At 40.6% G+C, this 14138-nt stretch overlaps 1 pseudogene; it reads left to right on the top strand.

Annotated features, from left to right (window-relative positions):
* The first annotated feature begins 1741 nt into the window (after positions 1–1741).
* LOC103594132 lies at positions 1742–4075 on the top strand (annotated as a pseudogene).
* The last annotated feature ends 10063 nt before the right edge of the window (positions 4076–14138 follow it).

Below are 14138 nucleotides of genomic sequence, written 5' to 3'. Positions count from 1 at the left end.
TCAACAGGCAGGATAATGAAGGTCCCTCTCTTTAATCCTTACACAAAAAAAGATAACCTGATGTTACATAATCAATTATTTTTCTATTGTTCTGTCCCCCTGTTCCCACCTTACGAGGAAAGTAGCTTTGAAATGACCAGTCTGCTTTTTGTTCTCTATTTCTGCTTTCTTCTGCCTTTTTTTCTGTCTATAAAGTCAGCCTCTTTTGCTCAGCTCATTGAAACACTTACTCTATTTTATGAAGTTTTGCCTGATTCTAGAATTGTAATAAAGCTGATTGAGATCTTTGGAGACACAGCAGTGACTCCATTGTGTTAACCCTTTGAATTTAAAAACTTGTTCTCTCCTGTAACCCAAACCACAGAGCTTTCAGCTGATTGCCAGAACACAATCATATTGTACAGAAATAATTAGAGAAAAATTATTAATGCAGATGGCCATTCTTTAATAGCTTACTAAGCTGATCTTATTTGAGAATAACAGGAACTGAACCCACAGAGAATGAAGTGTGACGCTGGTCACCTCCCACCCAGGAATTTCCTTGAGGATTATCTGAAACACTCAAGCGTGTCTGCACGACCCTGCTTGGTCACCATGAATCAACTTTCCACCACAGACCCCTGTAAAACCCTTTGGCAAACCTGGGAGAGGTGGAGATGATCTTTGAGACATAAGTCCACCATTTCCCCAGGCTGCCTGCTTCCTGATTGAAGGTTACCTTTCCCTACACCAGCTCTTGTCTCTCGATTATTGAACGGTGAGCAAATGGACCTTTCAGGCCTCGGTAACACAAACTGACAGTTGTATTTGGCAACTTTGAGATTATTGGTGACTGGCTGAGAATAGTTTTTATGGAGTGATGGAGATAGAAAACAGACTGAACTATGTAGATAAGTGAATAGGGACACAGGAGGATAGAACTTGTATGGACAGAAGCTTCAAGATGCCTGGGGTTTTTCCTCTTTGTTTTATAAAAATAAAGTCATTATACACACTTTAATGCACGTATGTCTCACTCAACAGTTCCTCATGGGAATCCCTCCAAGTCATCTGTAAATGTCTCATTCATTCCTTTTCATGTCTGCATATTATCTCATGGTAAATTTTCATAATTTTTTCAACCATTACCTTATTAATGGGCATTTGGTTTGTCTCCAGTTCTTGGCTGCTACCAAGTAATAAATAGCCTTGCATATTTGCTTTCATTTCTCAGGCAGATATTCAGGAGAGGAAGTCCTGGGTTGAATGTCTGTTGCCACATTGCTTGCCAAAAAGGCACTTTGCAATTCCAGCCACCATGATTGAGAAAACATGTTCCCTCGTGTTTCCACAAGCAACATAGTTCTTCTTAATTGTTGCTAGTCATATGGGTACAACATGATATCTCATTGCTGGTACTGTCCGCATTTCCCTAATTGTTTGCAAGCTGCAATATCTTTATATGTTTGATCTTCTATGGTTTTTTTTATTCATGTCATTTGTCCATTTTCTATCAGGTAATATTATTTGTTCTGTTTTGTTTTAGTCTATTTATAAAAAGCTTTTTATTTATGTGATCTTTTGCTGAAAAAAAAAAAGGTTTAATTTATGCATTAAATATGTCTCTTTTTCTTTTATAAGTTCTAGGTTTCCAGTCTTAGAAACTGTAATATACTATAATATACCTATACTATTATATGTCTGTTTAGGATTACATGAGTATGGAGAAAATATGAGAGTACAAATTAAATTGTTAACACAGATGATGGCTGTAAAGACCTTGAACTCCAAGCCAAGGTGGCCCAAGCCCAGGTGGTGCTGGTGGTCAGCATCAGCAGGGTATAGGAGCTGCAGGATGTGCTGAGGACCCACCTGGACCCCAAGGGCACCTTGAAGATGCTTGTTTCTGGCACTGGAGACATCAGGCTAAGGACACCAATGTGCTGCTGCACGAAATGCAGATTCAACACGCAACAGCCTCCTTAAAAGCAAAAGTAAGAACAGCCCAAGAAGACATAACTGTTGATGGTACTACTTCCAATGTCCTCATCACTGGAGAGCTGCTGAAACAGGCAGATGTCTGCATTTCTAAAGGTCTTCATCCCAGAATAATCACTGAAGGATCTGAAGCCGCAAAAAAGGCCCTTTAATTTTTGGAACATGTCAAAGTAAGCAGAGAGATGGACAGTGAAGCACTTGTAGATGTGGCCAGAACAACTCTTTGTACTAAAGTTCACACTGAACTTGCAGATGTCTTAACAGGGGCTGTAGTGGACTCCACTTTGGCCACTGAAAAAACAACATGAACCTATTGGCCTCTTCATGAGAGATCATGGAGATGAAACATAAACCTGAAATGGACACAAGCTTACTCAGAGGACTTGTTTTGCATCATGGGGCACAAGGCATCCTGATATGAAGAAAAGAGTAGAAGATGCTCACGTCCTTATGTGCAATGTGTCGTTAGAATATGGAAAAACAGAAGTAAATTCGGCTATCTTAATGAGTGCAGAAGAGAGAGAAAAACTAGTAAAAGCTGAAAATTCATTGAAGATAGTACTTATAAAATAATAGAACTGAAAAACAAAGTCTATGGTGATTCGGATAAAAGATTGGCTGTTATTAATCAAAAGAGAATTAACCCCTTTTCCTTAGATGCTCTTGCAAAAGAAGGTATAGTAGCTCTGCGCAAGGCTAAAAGGAGAGATATGGAGAGGCTGACTCTTGCTCGTGATGGGGTAGCTCTAAATTCTTTTGATGACCTAAATCCTGATTGTTTGGGACATGCAGGACTTGTCTATGAGTACACATTAGGAGAAGAGACGTTCACCTTTATTGGGAAATGTAACAATCCTCGCTCTGTCACATTGTTGGTCAGAGGACCAAATAAGCACTCACTCACTCAAATCAAAGATGCAATAAGAGATGGCTTGAGGGCTGTCAAAAATGCTGCTGACGGTGGCTGGCTGTGTGGTTCCAGGTGCTGGGGCAGTGGAAGCAGCACTGGCAGAAGCCCTGATTAAATGCAGGCCCAGTGAAAATGGGAGGGCCCAACTCAGAAGCCAAGCGTTTGCTGATGCGTTGCTCATCGTTCCCCAGGTTCTTGCTCAGAACTCTGGTTTTGACCTTCAGGAAACATTAGTTAAAATTCAAGCAGTTTAGCAATATGTTTCAGGAGCTAAAATATAGTCCTGCCCTTTGACCCCTAGTTTCACTGTTAATAACAATCACTCCCCAGGAAGTAAGCCAAAGTCTAGACAAAATGCATGCAAAGAGATGCTCATTTATAATAACCAAATTGTCAAACGACCTAAATGTCCAACAATGGGGATGTGGGCCAATAAATTATTGTATAATCATAAAACAGAATATTATGCAGCTATTAAAAATTGTGCCTATGATGACTATTAAAAAATTAAAAACTTTTTAAAAAATAAATGAATTCAAGCAGAACACTCAGAATCAGGTGAACTTGTGCGTGTGAACTTGAACACAGGACTGCCGGTGGCAGCAGCAGAAGTGGGCATGTAGGAGAACTATTGTGTGACAAAACAGCTCTTCACGCCTGCACTGTGACGGCCACCAGCACGCTCCTGGAGGATGAGGTCGTGCGAGCCAGAATGTCTTCTCTGAAAGTGAAATGGAAGCTTCTCTTGTATAATATGAGTCCCAAAGACTCTACAAAGCAATCCCGAGGATCACAGCTGTGGATTTTTTGTCTGAGTTTCCAGTGATTTTCAAAGGAATTTTCTTTTCCCATATGAAAAAAGAGAACACTGGCACCTATTCAAATTCTGAAGTTCTGAAATTATAATTACAGCATTTTTTAAATTGCACTGAAATGTATACACAAAAAGCAGGTCCTCTTTGCCAGTGAACAGCATGTTTTGCTCAGCTGCAATGCCATAAAATTACATGTCAGATAAGCATATGTCATCTACCTCTGCCTCTGCAAATTTCCGCTATTGCTTTTCTAGTTCTCACCCCATTTTCTTCTTTTCTTCTTTCTCTCTCGTAGGCTCATCATCTTTCTTGCAGGAAGATTGGCCTTTCTGATCACCAGCCATCATCAGCTCACTTTCCTCCTGAACAATGAGCCAACTCATCCCAGCATATAGGGTATAATTTTTCAGATCTTGACTATTTTTCCAATATATTATTGTTCTCTAGATCCTTAGAGACATCCTCCGTATTGCAAACAGACAGGGGAGTCATTTTGGGTTGGTTTTTGTTGTTTCTCTCTTTTTTATCTTTCTTTATCTTGAGGGAAAAGATGCAGAATGCTTGGAGCTGGAAGGGACATGGAGAAGCAAGCATACAGTATTAATTGAGTTCATTTAAAACCCTGTAAGGATCCAGAAGGGTGGTTTTTGGAAAACTAAAATTTAACTATAAGCTTATTGCTTGTTAAATTTGTTAAAGTTAAATACTTGTTCATTTTACTCATCGGCTTGAACAAAGTTATATTATATATTAAAGAAAGACTGATTTACTGACAAGGAAGTGGATACCACTGGGTTTTCCAAATTTACAGTTCTTCGCAAATCCATCCAGAGAGACTAAATAACTTCTTTAACTTGGCTAGTTACTTGGTAGCCCCAATCTGATTTTAGAACTGAATCATGGGGATGCCAGAAGGTGTTCTTAGGCATTTATAAGGAAAACAATTTCTTTTACACACTGAAACTAAGTCCTGGATCAAAATATCAAAGGGGTGAAATTGGCCCTGTGTTCACCATTCTAATTTATCCATGCTTCTGAGCATCTCCAAACTCCTTTCCTTGTTTTATTATTTTGCTACCCATCTGAATCACATACATACACACACATACACCTCTACACTGACACACACAGAGGCACAGATTCCTTCCTGTTGACCCAGGCTTTGAAGTGTTCCTAGCACTAGGAAACCCACATATGTGGGTCAGAGCTGGGTTTGACCTGGAGATTAGTTGAACTGCCTTTACTGAACAGTCCTCAGACCTGCAGATCCCTGAGTCTGTAGGTAATCTGGAGAACTGCCATGACGACCATCAGTTGAGTAGTTAAGGAGAAGCCTACTAACTGCAAAATGCAGGGATTAAGGAAGAATAAAGAGGGGTAGCTAGTATTGTAATTAGAAAGAGACCAGGCTGGCCGGTTAGCCCAAGAGGTTACAGCATGATACTGGTAGCACCAGCATCGAGGGTTTGATCCCTGTACCATCCAGCCACAAAAAAAAAAAAAAAAAAGAATCTAGCAAGAGACCATCTAGAAATGTCCTATGAAGAGGCATCCAGCAGCCCAAGTTACATGCCACAGGGTCAGGCAAACCTATAAGGTCTAGTCTTCAGTAGATTTCAGAACAAAGAATATGACCAGGGTTAAAGAGGTCATTCATAATGATAAAGGGGTTGTATTCATCCATTTTTGTTGCTTATAAAAGAAATACCTGAAACTGGATAATTTATAAAGAAACAATATTTATTGCTTACAGTTTTCAGAGGCTGGGAAGTCCAAAGTCCAGGGATCACATCCACTGAGGTGACTCTGCAGTAATGAAGGGTGTCACAGGGCGAGAATGGCAGAGCAGAGAGAGACTAACCTCTCACGTGCTCTCCTTTTAAAGCCCTCAGAACCACACCCCTGACCACCATTATTAATCCATTCACTACGGCACGGTCCTACAATCTAATCACCTCTTCAAGGCTCCACATTTCAATTACCATAATAGGATTTCCCACCCTCAATAGTTACACTGGGAATTAAGTTCTGGGGGGCACATTCAACTCAATGCAGGAGTCAATTCATTAAGAGGATTTAATAATCCTAAACATGTACATACGTAAGTTTCAAAATATACAAAGCAAAAAATTGATACATCTGCTAGGAGAAAGACAAATCCACAATTTTCATCAGAGATGAGTGGAAAGATGGGAAGTTAAGAGTTTCCAGTGATTCCCTGCCCTGGACTTGATACTCAGTAGGAAAGAATGAGCCCAAAACACAAAGCAGAGGTGAGAAAATAAGCCCTAAAAACATCATGCAGCTCCCTGGATTAGGTCGCGCCTGAACTTTCAAGTTAGGAAAATCAATAAATTTCCCTTTTGCTTAAGTTAGTTTGTGTTGGTTTTGGGGCACTTGTAAATGGAAGAGTCATGATTAGTATAACATTCAAAGTTCGTCTCTATCTCCTCTCCCCTCTACCGTCTATCCACCTTCAACCACCACTCCATATCACACCACACACACATAAACACGCATACAGGCATGCAAGAGTACTTCAAAATGTCTGTGGAAAAATGGAATTAAAAGATAATACAAATTTTTTCATGAACTTTTTGAAGCCCCCCCATGTATACATACAAATACATACACAAACACATGTACACCCACATACATTCATGCACACACATGCATGCATACATACACATGTACATATGCATACACATGTACATACAAATACACATACATGCATGTACACACACACACACACACACACACTTCACTTGTGTGGCTCTCCAGCACACCACATGCATTTTCACTTCTGGGCCCAGACACAAGCTGCACCTGGGAAGCTTTGCCCCTCCCTCCAATGGCCAGTCCTCCTGCTCATTTCTGTTCAGATCAAGACAAATTCATGTGAATTTCTGACCTTATGTATGTGATCCGTTTTGTTTTTGTTTTTGCTTTGCTGCAGCTTTTAGGATCTTCTCCTTGCCTCTGGGGTAGTAAAATTTCCCCGTGTTGTGCCTCTGCTGGAGCACTTCTATCACTTCCCAGAGCTCATGCGAGCGCTTTCCTTCTGTGCACTTCACCCTTGGAGCTGTGTGATTTCGTCGTCAGTTTCTGCTCACGTGCTTTCTCTCTTCACTCCTACCAGTCCGAGCAAAGACTTGTCAGATGAGTTTCTCACATCTTCTCTTCCATTTTCCATGTCTTTCTCATTATGTTTTATACTCTGGGACATTCTCTCAACTTATCTTTCTACATTTATGTTGATTTTTTAACCTGTTCTACGTATTTGAGTTTACAAGATCTCTTTACTTTGTGCTAATTGCTCCCCTTTTGTGATCTCCTATTCTTGTCTATGTAGGCAATACCTGCTCTTTTTGTTCTGTGGGTACTGATTACATATCAATTTAAATTCTCTTCTACTGTCTGCATTGTCTATATTATATCCAGGCTTGTTTTCTCTACACGTATGTTTTGGTCTCCCTACTATTGGAGATATTCCTCAAATATCTGGTTTCTCTGGCTATCCATTTAACTTTATAGAGGAACTAAAATGTTGCTTCAGTCCTTAAATATAAGCTCTGAATGCATAGGTAGGGTTTTGTTTGGTTGTTTTTGTTTTGGACAACTGGTAGACTTTACTATAGCATGTCCAACTAGACACTGGAGAGATTCTTCAAATAATATTTGTAAGTCTTTTCTCAGTGGCCATCCAGTTTTTTTTTAAAGAAGAATCTCCCAATCTCTTGCTTTTGTTCAGGGATGAATGTTATTTAACTGACAGCTCCTTTTCTAGAAGGAGGACAGGAAAAATGGACTAGGGGAATCATATTTCACTCTAAAATTTCAACTAATTCTTCTGTTTTCAATCCTATCAGTACCTCTTCCTTTCACTGTGCCTGCCCATGAATTCAGAGATCCTTGGGTTCAATTTATCCAGAGATAAACCTCTTGTATCTGTGTGTGGTGAATGGGGTTACTTGCCTAGGTGCATGTGGTAGGGCAGAGGACCTGACCTGTACATAGGCTTTCAACAAGTCCACACACCTGTTTTCAGAACTGCACTCCCCGCTTCTTCCTGCATTACCTGGTATCTTGGAGAGCTGGGCCTCTCTGGACTCTGCAGGGTGGATTGGCTTTGGGCGGTCACATCATTGCTCGACTAGAGTTGGCTGCCAGTGCCTGTCTGTTCTTCCTCGTTCAAAAGGTGGTTGAAACCTCTCCTCTGCTGTTGAATTTGCTCCTATGTTTTGTTCTTATAATTTTCAATTATAATTTTTAAATTACTTTCTAGATTTATTTCAATTTTATTTTTCAATGGAGCTTTAAAAGGGGGGAAAGAGATCTCTTTCTAGTCAATTTGTCATCTTGAAACAGAAGGCTTTTATAATCAATCAAGTGTGAGGGTAGAATGAATATATTTCCAGTCATGAAAAGCTTTTGAAGAATTATCTCTCTTTTAAAGGATTTGTTTCATCATAATGAGGATGCAAACTGAAATGAGGAAGATACGGGATTCAAGATGTCCACATAGGAGAGTGATACGGAAAAGTTCCAGACGAAGTCTGCACCAGTGCTAGGTAGCAACTGATCCAGATTAGATCAGGGAATGGGAGATGAGAGAGGTTTCTAGTCACAGAGAAAGAGAGAAAGCAGGAACAAACATACAATCAGAGAGAGAGAGAAATTAAGACAAATGCTTTACTCAGTGTGTCAGAGAACTTGGAAAAGTTATTCATTAATATTTGATCAATCATTTTAAACGTGTGGGAAAAATAGCAATATAGACATAGAATACTAAGCAAATAAAACAAGAAGCAGTTATGAACTTGAGGAAAACCCAAAACAAATTTTTGCAATTACTTGGCTAAACTATAAATGATATTTGCATAGTCAGAATAACGTAAACACTGATTGCTGATTTTGTAAATTTTCAGTGTAACTTCACGGAGAGGAAAAGGAAGGAGGAAGTGGTGGGGTGGGAGGCCTGGTGACATAAAATGCAAAACTTCTGTAGGACAAAAGATGTCATTATTAAAAGGGAAAATGCAAGCCATACACTGAAAGAAAGTGTACAACCACTAAAAATTTATTATGTACATGTAAAGAAATCTTACACATAAATTAGAAGGACTCTCAAATCAGTGGGAAAAAGCAACCAGGACACAAACAGGCTATTCACAGAAAGGAAAATCAAATGGCAAAGAAGAAGAGGAAAATATGCTTAACTTTGTTACCAAGCAAGGGCTCGCTGCCTGATGTGCATAGATGCCAATACCACGGCACCAGTGTCTGAGGAAAGAAAACGCTTTATCTCAAGGTCCACCAGCAAGGAGACAGGAAGCGATGCTCTCAAATCTGCCTCCTTAAGTGAAGGGCTGGATGGGTTTTTATTTTTTTATTTTTTATTTTATTTTATTTTATTTATTTTTTTAATGAAGAAAACAAAATGTATTGCTTTCTGAGGCTGGGAAGTCCAAAGTCTATCTGGTGGTGGTGACAGTGACCCAGGAGTCTCACACTGCAAGATGGTGGAAGCAGAGAGAGCAGAGAGAGAGCAAGACAGACTGTCCTCTTCGTTTAAAGCCCTCAGAACCACACCCCTGACCACCATTTTTAATCCATTCACTAGTGCACAGTCCTACAATCCAATCACCCCTTCAGGGCCCCACCTTTCAATTACCATAATAGGATTTCCCACCCTCTTAACAGTCGCAGTGGGGGCCAAGTTTTTAATACATAAAACTTGGGGGACACAATTCAAGTTCCAGTGAGTTTGGGGGGGACATAAATCAATCCACTACATTCTGCCCCAGGCCCTCGAAAGCTCATGTCCTTTTCACATGCAAATACATTCATTTCATCCCCAAAGTTTTAACTCGTTTCAACTAAAAACTCCAAAGTTCAATGTCCCATCTGTGAAATCAATATAAGTTATCTACTTCCAAGACACAATGCTGAGACAAGCATAGGGTACATATTCCCATTCCAAAAGGGAGAAATAGGTCAAAAGAAAGGGGTAACAGGTGCTAAGCAATTCCGAAACCCAGCAAGGCAAGCATTAAATCTGAAAGCTGGCAAATCATGTACCTTGACTCCATGTTCTACCTTCTCTGCACACTGGTGTGGCAGTTGGGTCCCCAAGTCCTTGGGCAGCTCTGCTCCTATGGCTTTCCTGGCCTTAGGCCACACTTCAGCTCTCCCAGACTGATATTCCCCTCTGGTAGCTCCACAGGTCTGGGGTCTTCATGGCAGTTCTTCTCTCATGGTTCTACTAGGCATGGCACTGTTGGGGTTTTTCTGCTGCAGCTCTGACCCCATGTTTCTGCTCAGCGTTGCTCTAGTGAAGACTCTATGCAGTGAATCTGCCGCTGCAGCAGATCTCTTCCTGGGCCTGCAGCTTCTCCATACATTCTCTGAAATCATCATGGAGGATCCCAAGCCTTTACAGCTCTGGCATTCTGCAAGCCTGCAAACCTAACACCACGTGGATGCTGCTAAGGCTTCCTTCAAGCTTGTATTTTCCAAAGCTGCATGTCTAGCCAATTTACCCACAGCTGGAGTAGCCAAAGCAGCTGGGGGTGCTGGTGCTGGAAGTAGCTTCCCAAGCTGGTCCTGGGCAGTGAGCCCCTGGAGGGCTCCTCAAGCCTGTTCCCCAAGACCATTCTGTCTCCCTAGGTCTTTGGGCCTGAAATGGAAGGGTTGGCACCAGAGGCTTCTGCAATGCCTTAAGGGCCTTTTTCTCCTTCTCTTGATAATCCCTTTCCTTTGTACTAATTTTCTTAGCTAATGGTCGCTGGGCTGCACCATTGCATGCTCTCTGCTTCTCTACCACATGGCCAGGCTGCAAATTTTCCAAATCTTTATGCTCTGCTTCCCTTTTAAATTCCGGCTTTATGTCATGCCTTTGCCGCCATAACTCAGCGTAGGCTGTTACAAGTAGCCATGCAACTTCCTCAATGCTTTGCTGCTCAGAAATTTCTTCCACCAAATACTTTGGTTCACAACTCCTAAATTCCAACTTCCACAGGGTCCTAGGGCCTAGACACAATGCAGCCAAATTCCTCGACAGTTCACAGCAAGGGTGATCTTTGCCCCAGTTTCTGATAAACTCCTTATTTCTATCTGAGACCTCCTTAGGATGGTCTTTACAGTCCAGATTTCTATCAGCATTCTGCTTGCCACCATGTAACTAGTCTCTAAGACATTCCAACCTCACCCTTGTCTCTTTGTCTTCTGCTGCTGGTCCACATTTTCAAGTATTTGTTATAAGCAACACCCCACTTTTCTGGTACCAATTTTCTGTATTAGTTCGTTTTTGTTGCTTATAACAAAGTACACTGAACTGGGTGATTTATAAAGAAAATGAAATTTATTGCTTACAGTTTCTGAGGCTGAGAAGTCCAAAGCCCATCTGGTGGTAGCAACAGTGACCCAGGGGTCTCACATTGCAAGATGATAGAAGCAGAGAGAGCAGAGAGCTGGATGGGTTTTTAAAGGATCAGTAAAGATCAGGAACTGGGGATTGGCTGGTTCCTGGTCAGATGACATGACTAGGCAAAAGGTGATTGGCTGGGCCTTAGTCAGGTCATATGACTCAGAAAAGGGCTGATTGACTGATTAGGCCTGAGTCAGGTCACATGATGCAGACAAAGACTGATTGGTTGAGCCTGAATCCAGTACTTGGGTGGAGAATTTTCAGGTTCTTGTGGTGCCCAAGGTCATCTGGAGGGCAAGGTCTTTCTCTCTGCACATGCCTAGCTTACTTTCTGAAAGACAACTTGGAAAACTACTTAAAATAGACAAATAGAACCATTTTCAGCTAGTTTAACTAGTTTTCAACCAGTTTTATATGGTTCAACCTCTCTAGTAATAAGGAGAAAACTTATTTTAAGAAATAAAATAAACTTTCACATCTGATTGGCAAAAAATTTAAAGTCAGGCAATTACAAGTACATATTGGGGAGTATAAACTATTAAGGACAGTAACTTGCATTAAAGATGCATGTAAACTATGACTCGCAATTCTGCTCCTAGGTTACATGCAGCTGTAACCTAGGATACACGGGAGCTGTAGATAGCTAGCTTCCACTATTGCATGGTATTTCATTGTGTGAACATGCTACTATTCTCCTGATAGACATTTGGCTGTTTCTGATTTTTTGCTTTTACATTATCATAGTCAACACACTTGTCAAGGTTTCTTTTTACTTATGTGAAAGTTCCTTGGAGTATTATGAGAACCAGCTGTATAGGGAAACATCCCTAGCACTGACCGAGGGCTTGTACATGCATTATTTCATTTAAAAATATAATCATTGTGTTATTGTAGGAGATAGCTTTCTTATTGCAACCAGAAATCCTGCATTGTTATAATCAGCAATTACAATTTTAGCCACTGGGGGACCACTTAAATTAACATTATTTTACAGCCAAATTCTGGAACCATAGGTCAGAGCTCCAAAGAACATGGGGCCCCACTGTGCAAACTTATTCTTTTAGAGATACCCAAAAAAGTAGCCTGGTTAGTTGGTGGCAGAAACTGGTCTAGGACATAGTTCTAAATTTTAAAAGACTAATCTTAGGATCATGCTAGATATAGGAGCTCTAAGGTATCTTTAGCTCTAATATAAATTAATTCTAAATCAAGGATTTTTCTAAAATGTTGTACTGTTTAAATCCATACAGTCCTTTAGTTTTCTCTCTTTTACAAACTAATCTCAATTTCAAAGGGCATCATTATCATAATGTTTTTTCTCCACTTTGGTAAAATATGGAAAGTGTTGGTTGCTACAAAGGCTCAAAACACATGGCAACACTGCCCTCTCAGATGGGCACTCTGCATGTAACTCTGCATGCAGTGTGGGGCCTGACTTGAAACTACATCAATACAAAATCATCATTGCCACCAGGGAGTCTCGACTGCAGGAAGATGGAGCATCATTGGTCACAGATGTCAATCTGTTAGGTTTTGTTGTTGTCACTGTTCCCCACGGGTGCGGGGATCATACGGGCAGCCTCATAAAGTAGCCAACTCCTGCACTTGTAGTCCAAAGCCTGACACTTCCAGTTGTAGGGATCAGCCACCTCTATACCCTCAGTCATGTAACTGTCCACTTGGAAAGAGCAAGACAAAGAATTGAGCCATCTCCTCGGGGTAATCTGGAAGACACCAGGCAATTCCCTCTTCCTCAGTTGGTTGGAGCATGGTGCAGACAACATCAAGGTCCAAGGTTCAATCCTTGTCCCAGCCAGCACCCCCCAAAAAAATTTCCCCTTCCAAAATGTCTGCCTTCCCACCCCCATTAGCATTTTACTATTAAAAAATCTTATTCTTGAGATCAGAAAGACTTTCAGGGCTTTGGAGTCCCCTAGTGAAAATGCCAATAGCACTGGGTAATGAACATTTAAGTTATTATCATATGTGATTCGAAGACTGGCAAGCATAGATGTCAAGCACAGAGTGCACAGATTCGCCTGAAGGAAACCACTGCTCCAAAAAAGCAAATCTGTTCCTTATTAAGCTATCAATATAAAAAACAGAATCCATTGTCAGAATCTGGAGCTGAAGAGGATTTTTATCTAAGAATGTTGTATTTGTATCAGTCCTGTAGCTGCAGTTTCCTCTCTGTGTCTCTTCCTTCTCTCTGTCTCTCTGTCTCTCCGTCTCTCCATCTACTTCTCTCTCTTTAATGCCATTAAAGGATTTTGCCTTTAACTCTCACTGTCAAGGAAGGGGTCAAATTCTGTATTTTTTATTTTTACTGCTAAAAACTGTGACCATAATTCTGGAAACTGTCTCTCAGTTCTCAGAACCTGTAGGCAGATTGCTGCCCCTTCTCCTTTTTCCTTTGACCTTTGTAGCCCGGTATCTTCTGTCTTTTTCTCATATGTATCCTTATGTCTTACTTCTCACCATGGAGATTATAAAATCACTTTAACCAAAAGTCTTCCTATTGTACATATCTATTGGGCTAGCAACTGTACTTAGGAAAAAATAAATATTTATGAGAGTTTGAGAACAAATCATTGCTGAGGCTAATCATTACTCATTCATTCATTCTTTTATTTATTCATTCCTGAAGCAAGCAATTATTGAGCACCAACCTTGTCCCAAGACTGGGAATACAAAAATCAATCAGCATCATCCAGGCCCTATAGCTGTTTTCATTCTGGTAGGAGAGGCAAACACTTGATTACGACACATTGCACTTAGGTGTAATAGTAAGAGGTACCCAGATAAAATCCGCCTGATACAGTGTGTGCAAGCCTATAGCTGTTTTCATTCTGGTAGGAGAGGCAAACACTTGATTACGACACATTGCACTTAGATGTAATAGTAAGAGGTACCCAGATAAAATCCGCCTGATACAGTGTGTGCAAAACTCATATAAGACCTTTCCCAAGTTCACTGAAACCATAGCATGGGGAGAAGCATCTTTTCT

The sequence above is a fragment of the Galeopterus variegatus genome, unplaced genomic scaffold, assembly GCF_000696425.1.
Source record: "Galeopterus variegatus unplaced genomic scaffold, G_variegatus-3.0.2 Scaffold1490, whole genome shotgun sequence".
NCBI classification, from domain to species: domain Eukaryota; kingdom Metazoa; phylum Chordata; class Mammalia; order Dermoptera; family Cynocephalidae; genus Galeopterus; species Galeopterus variegatus.
This window is presented reverse-complemented; position numbering and strand designations above follow the sequence as displayed.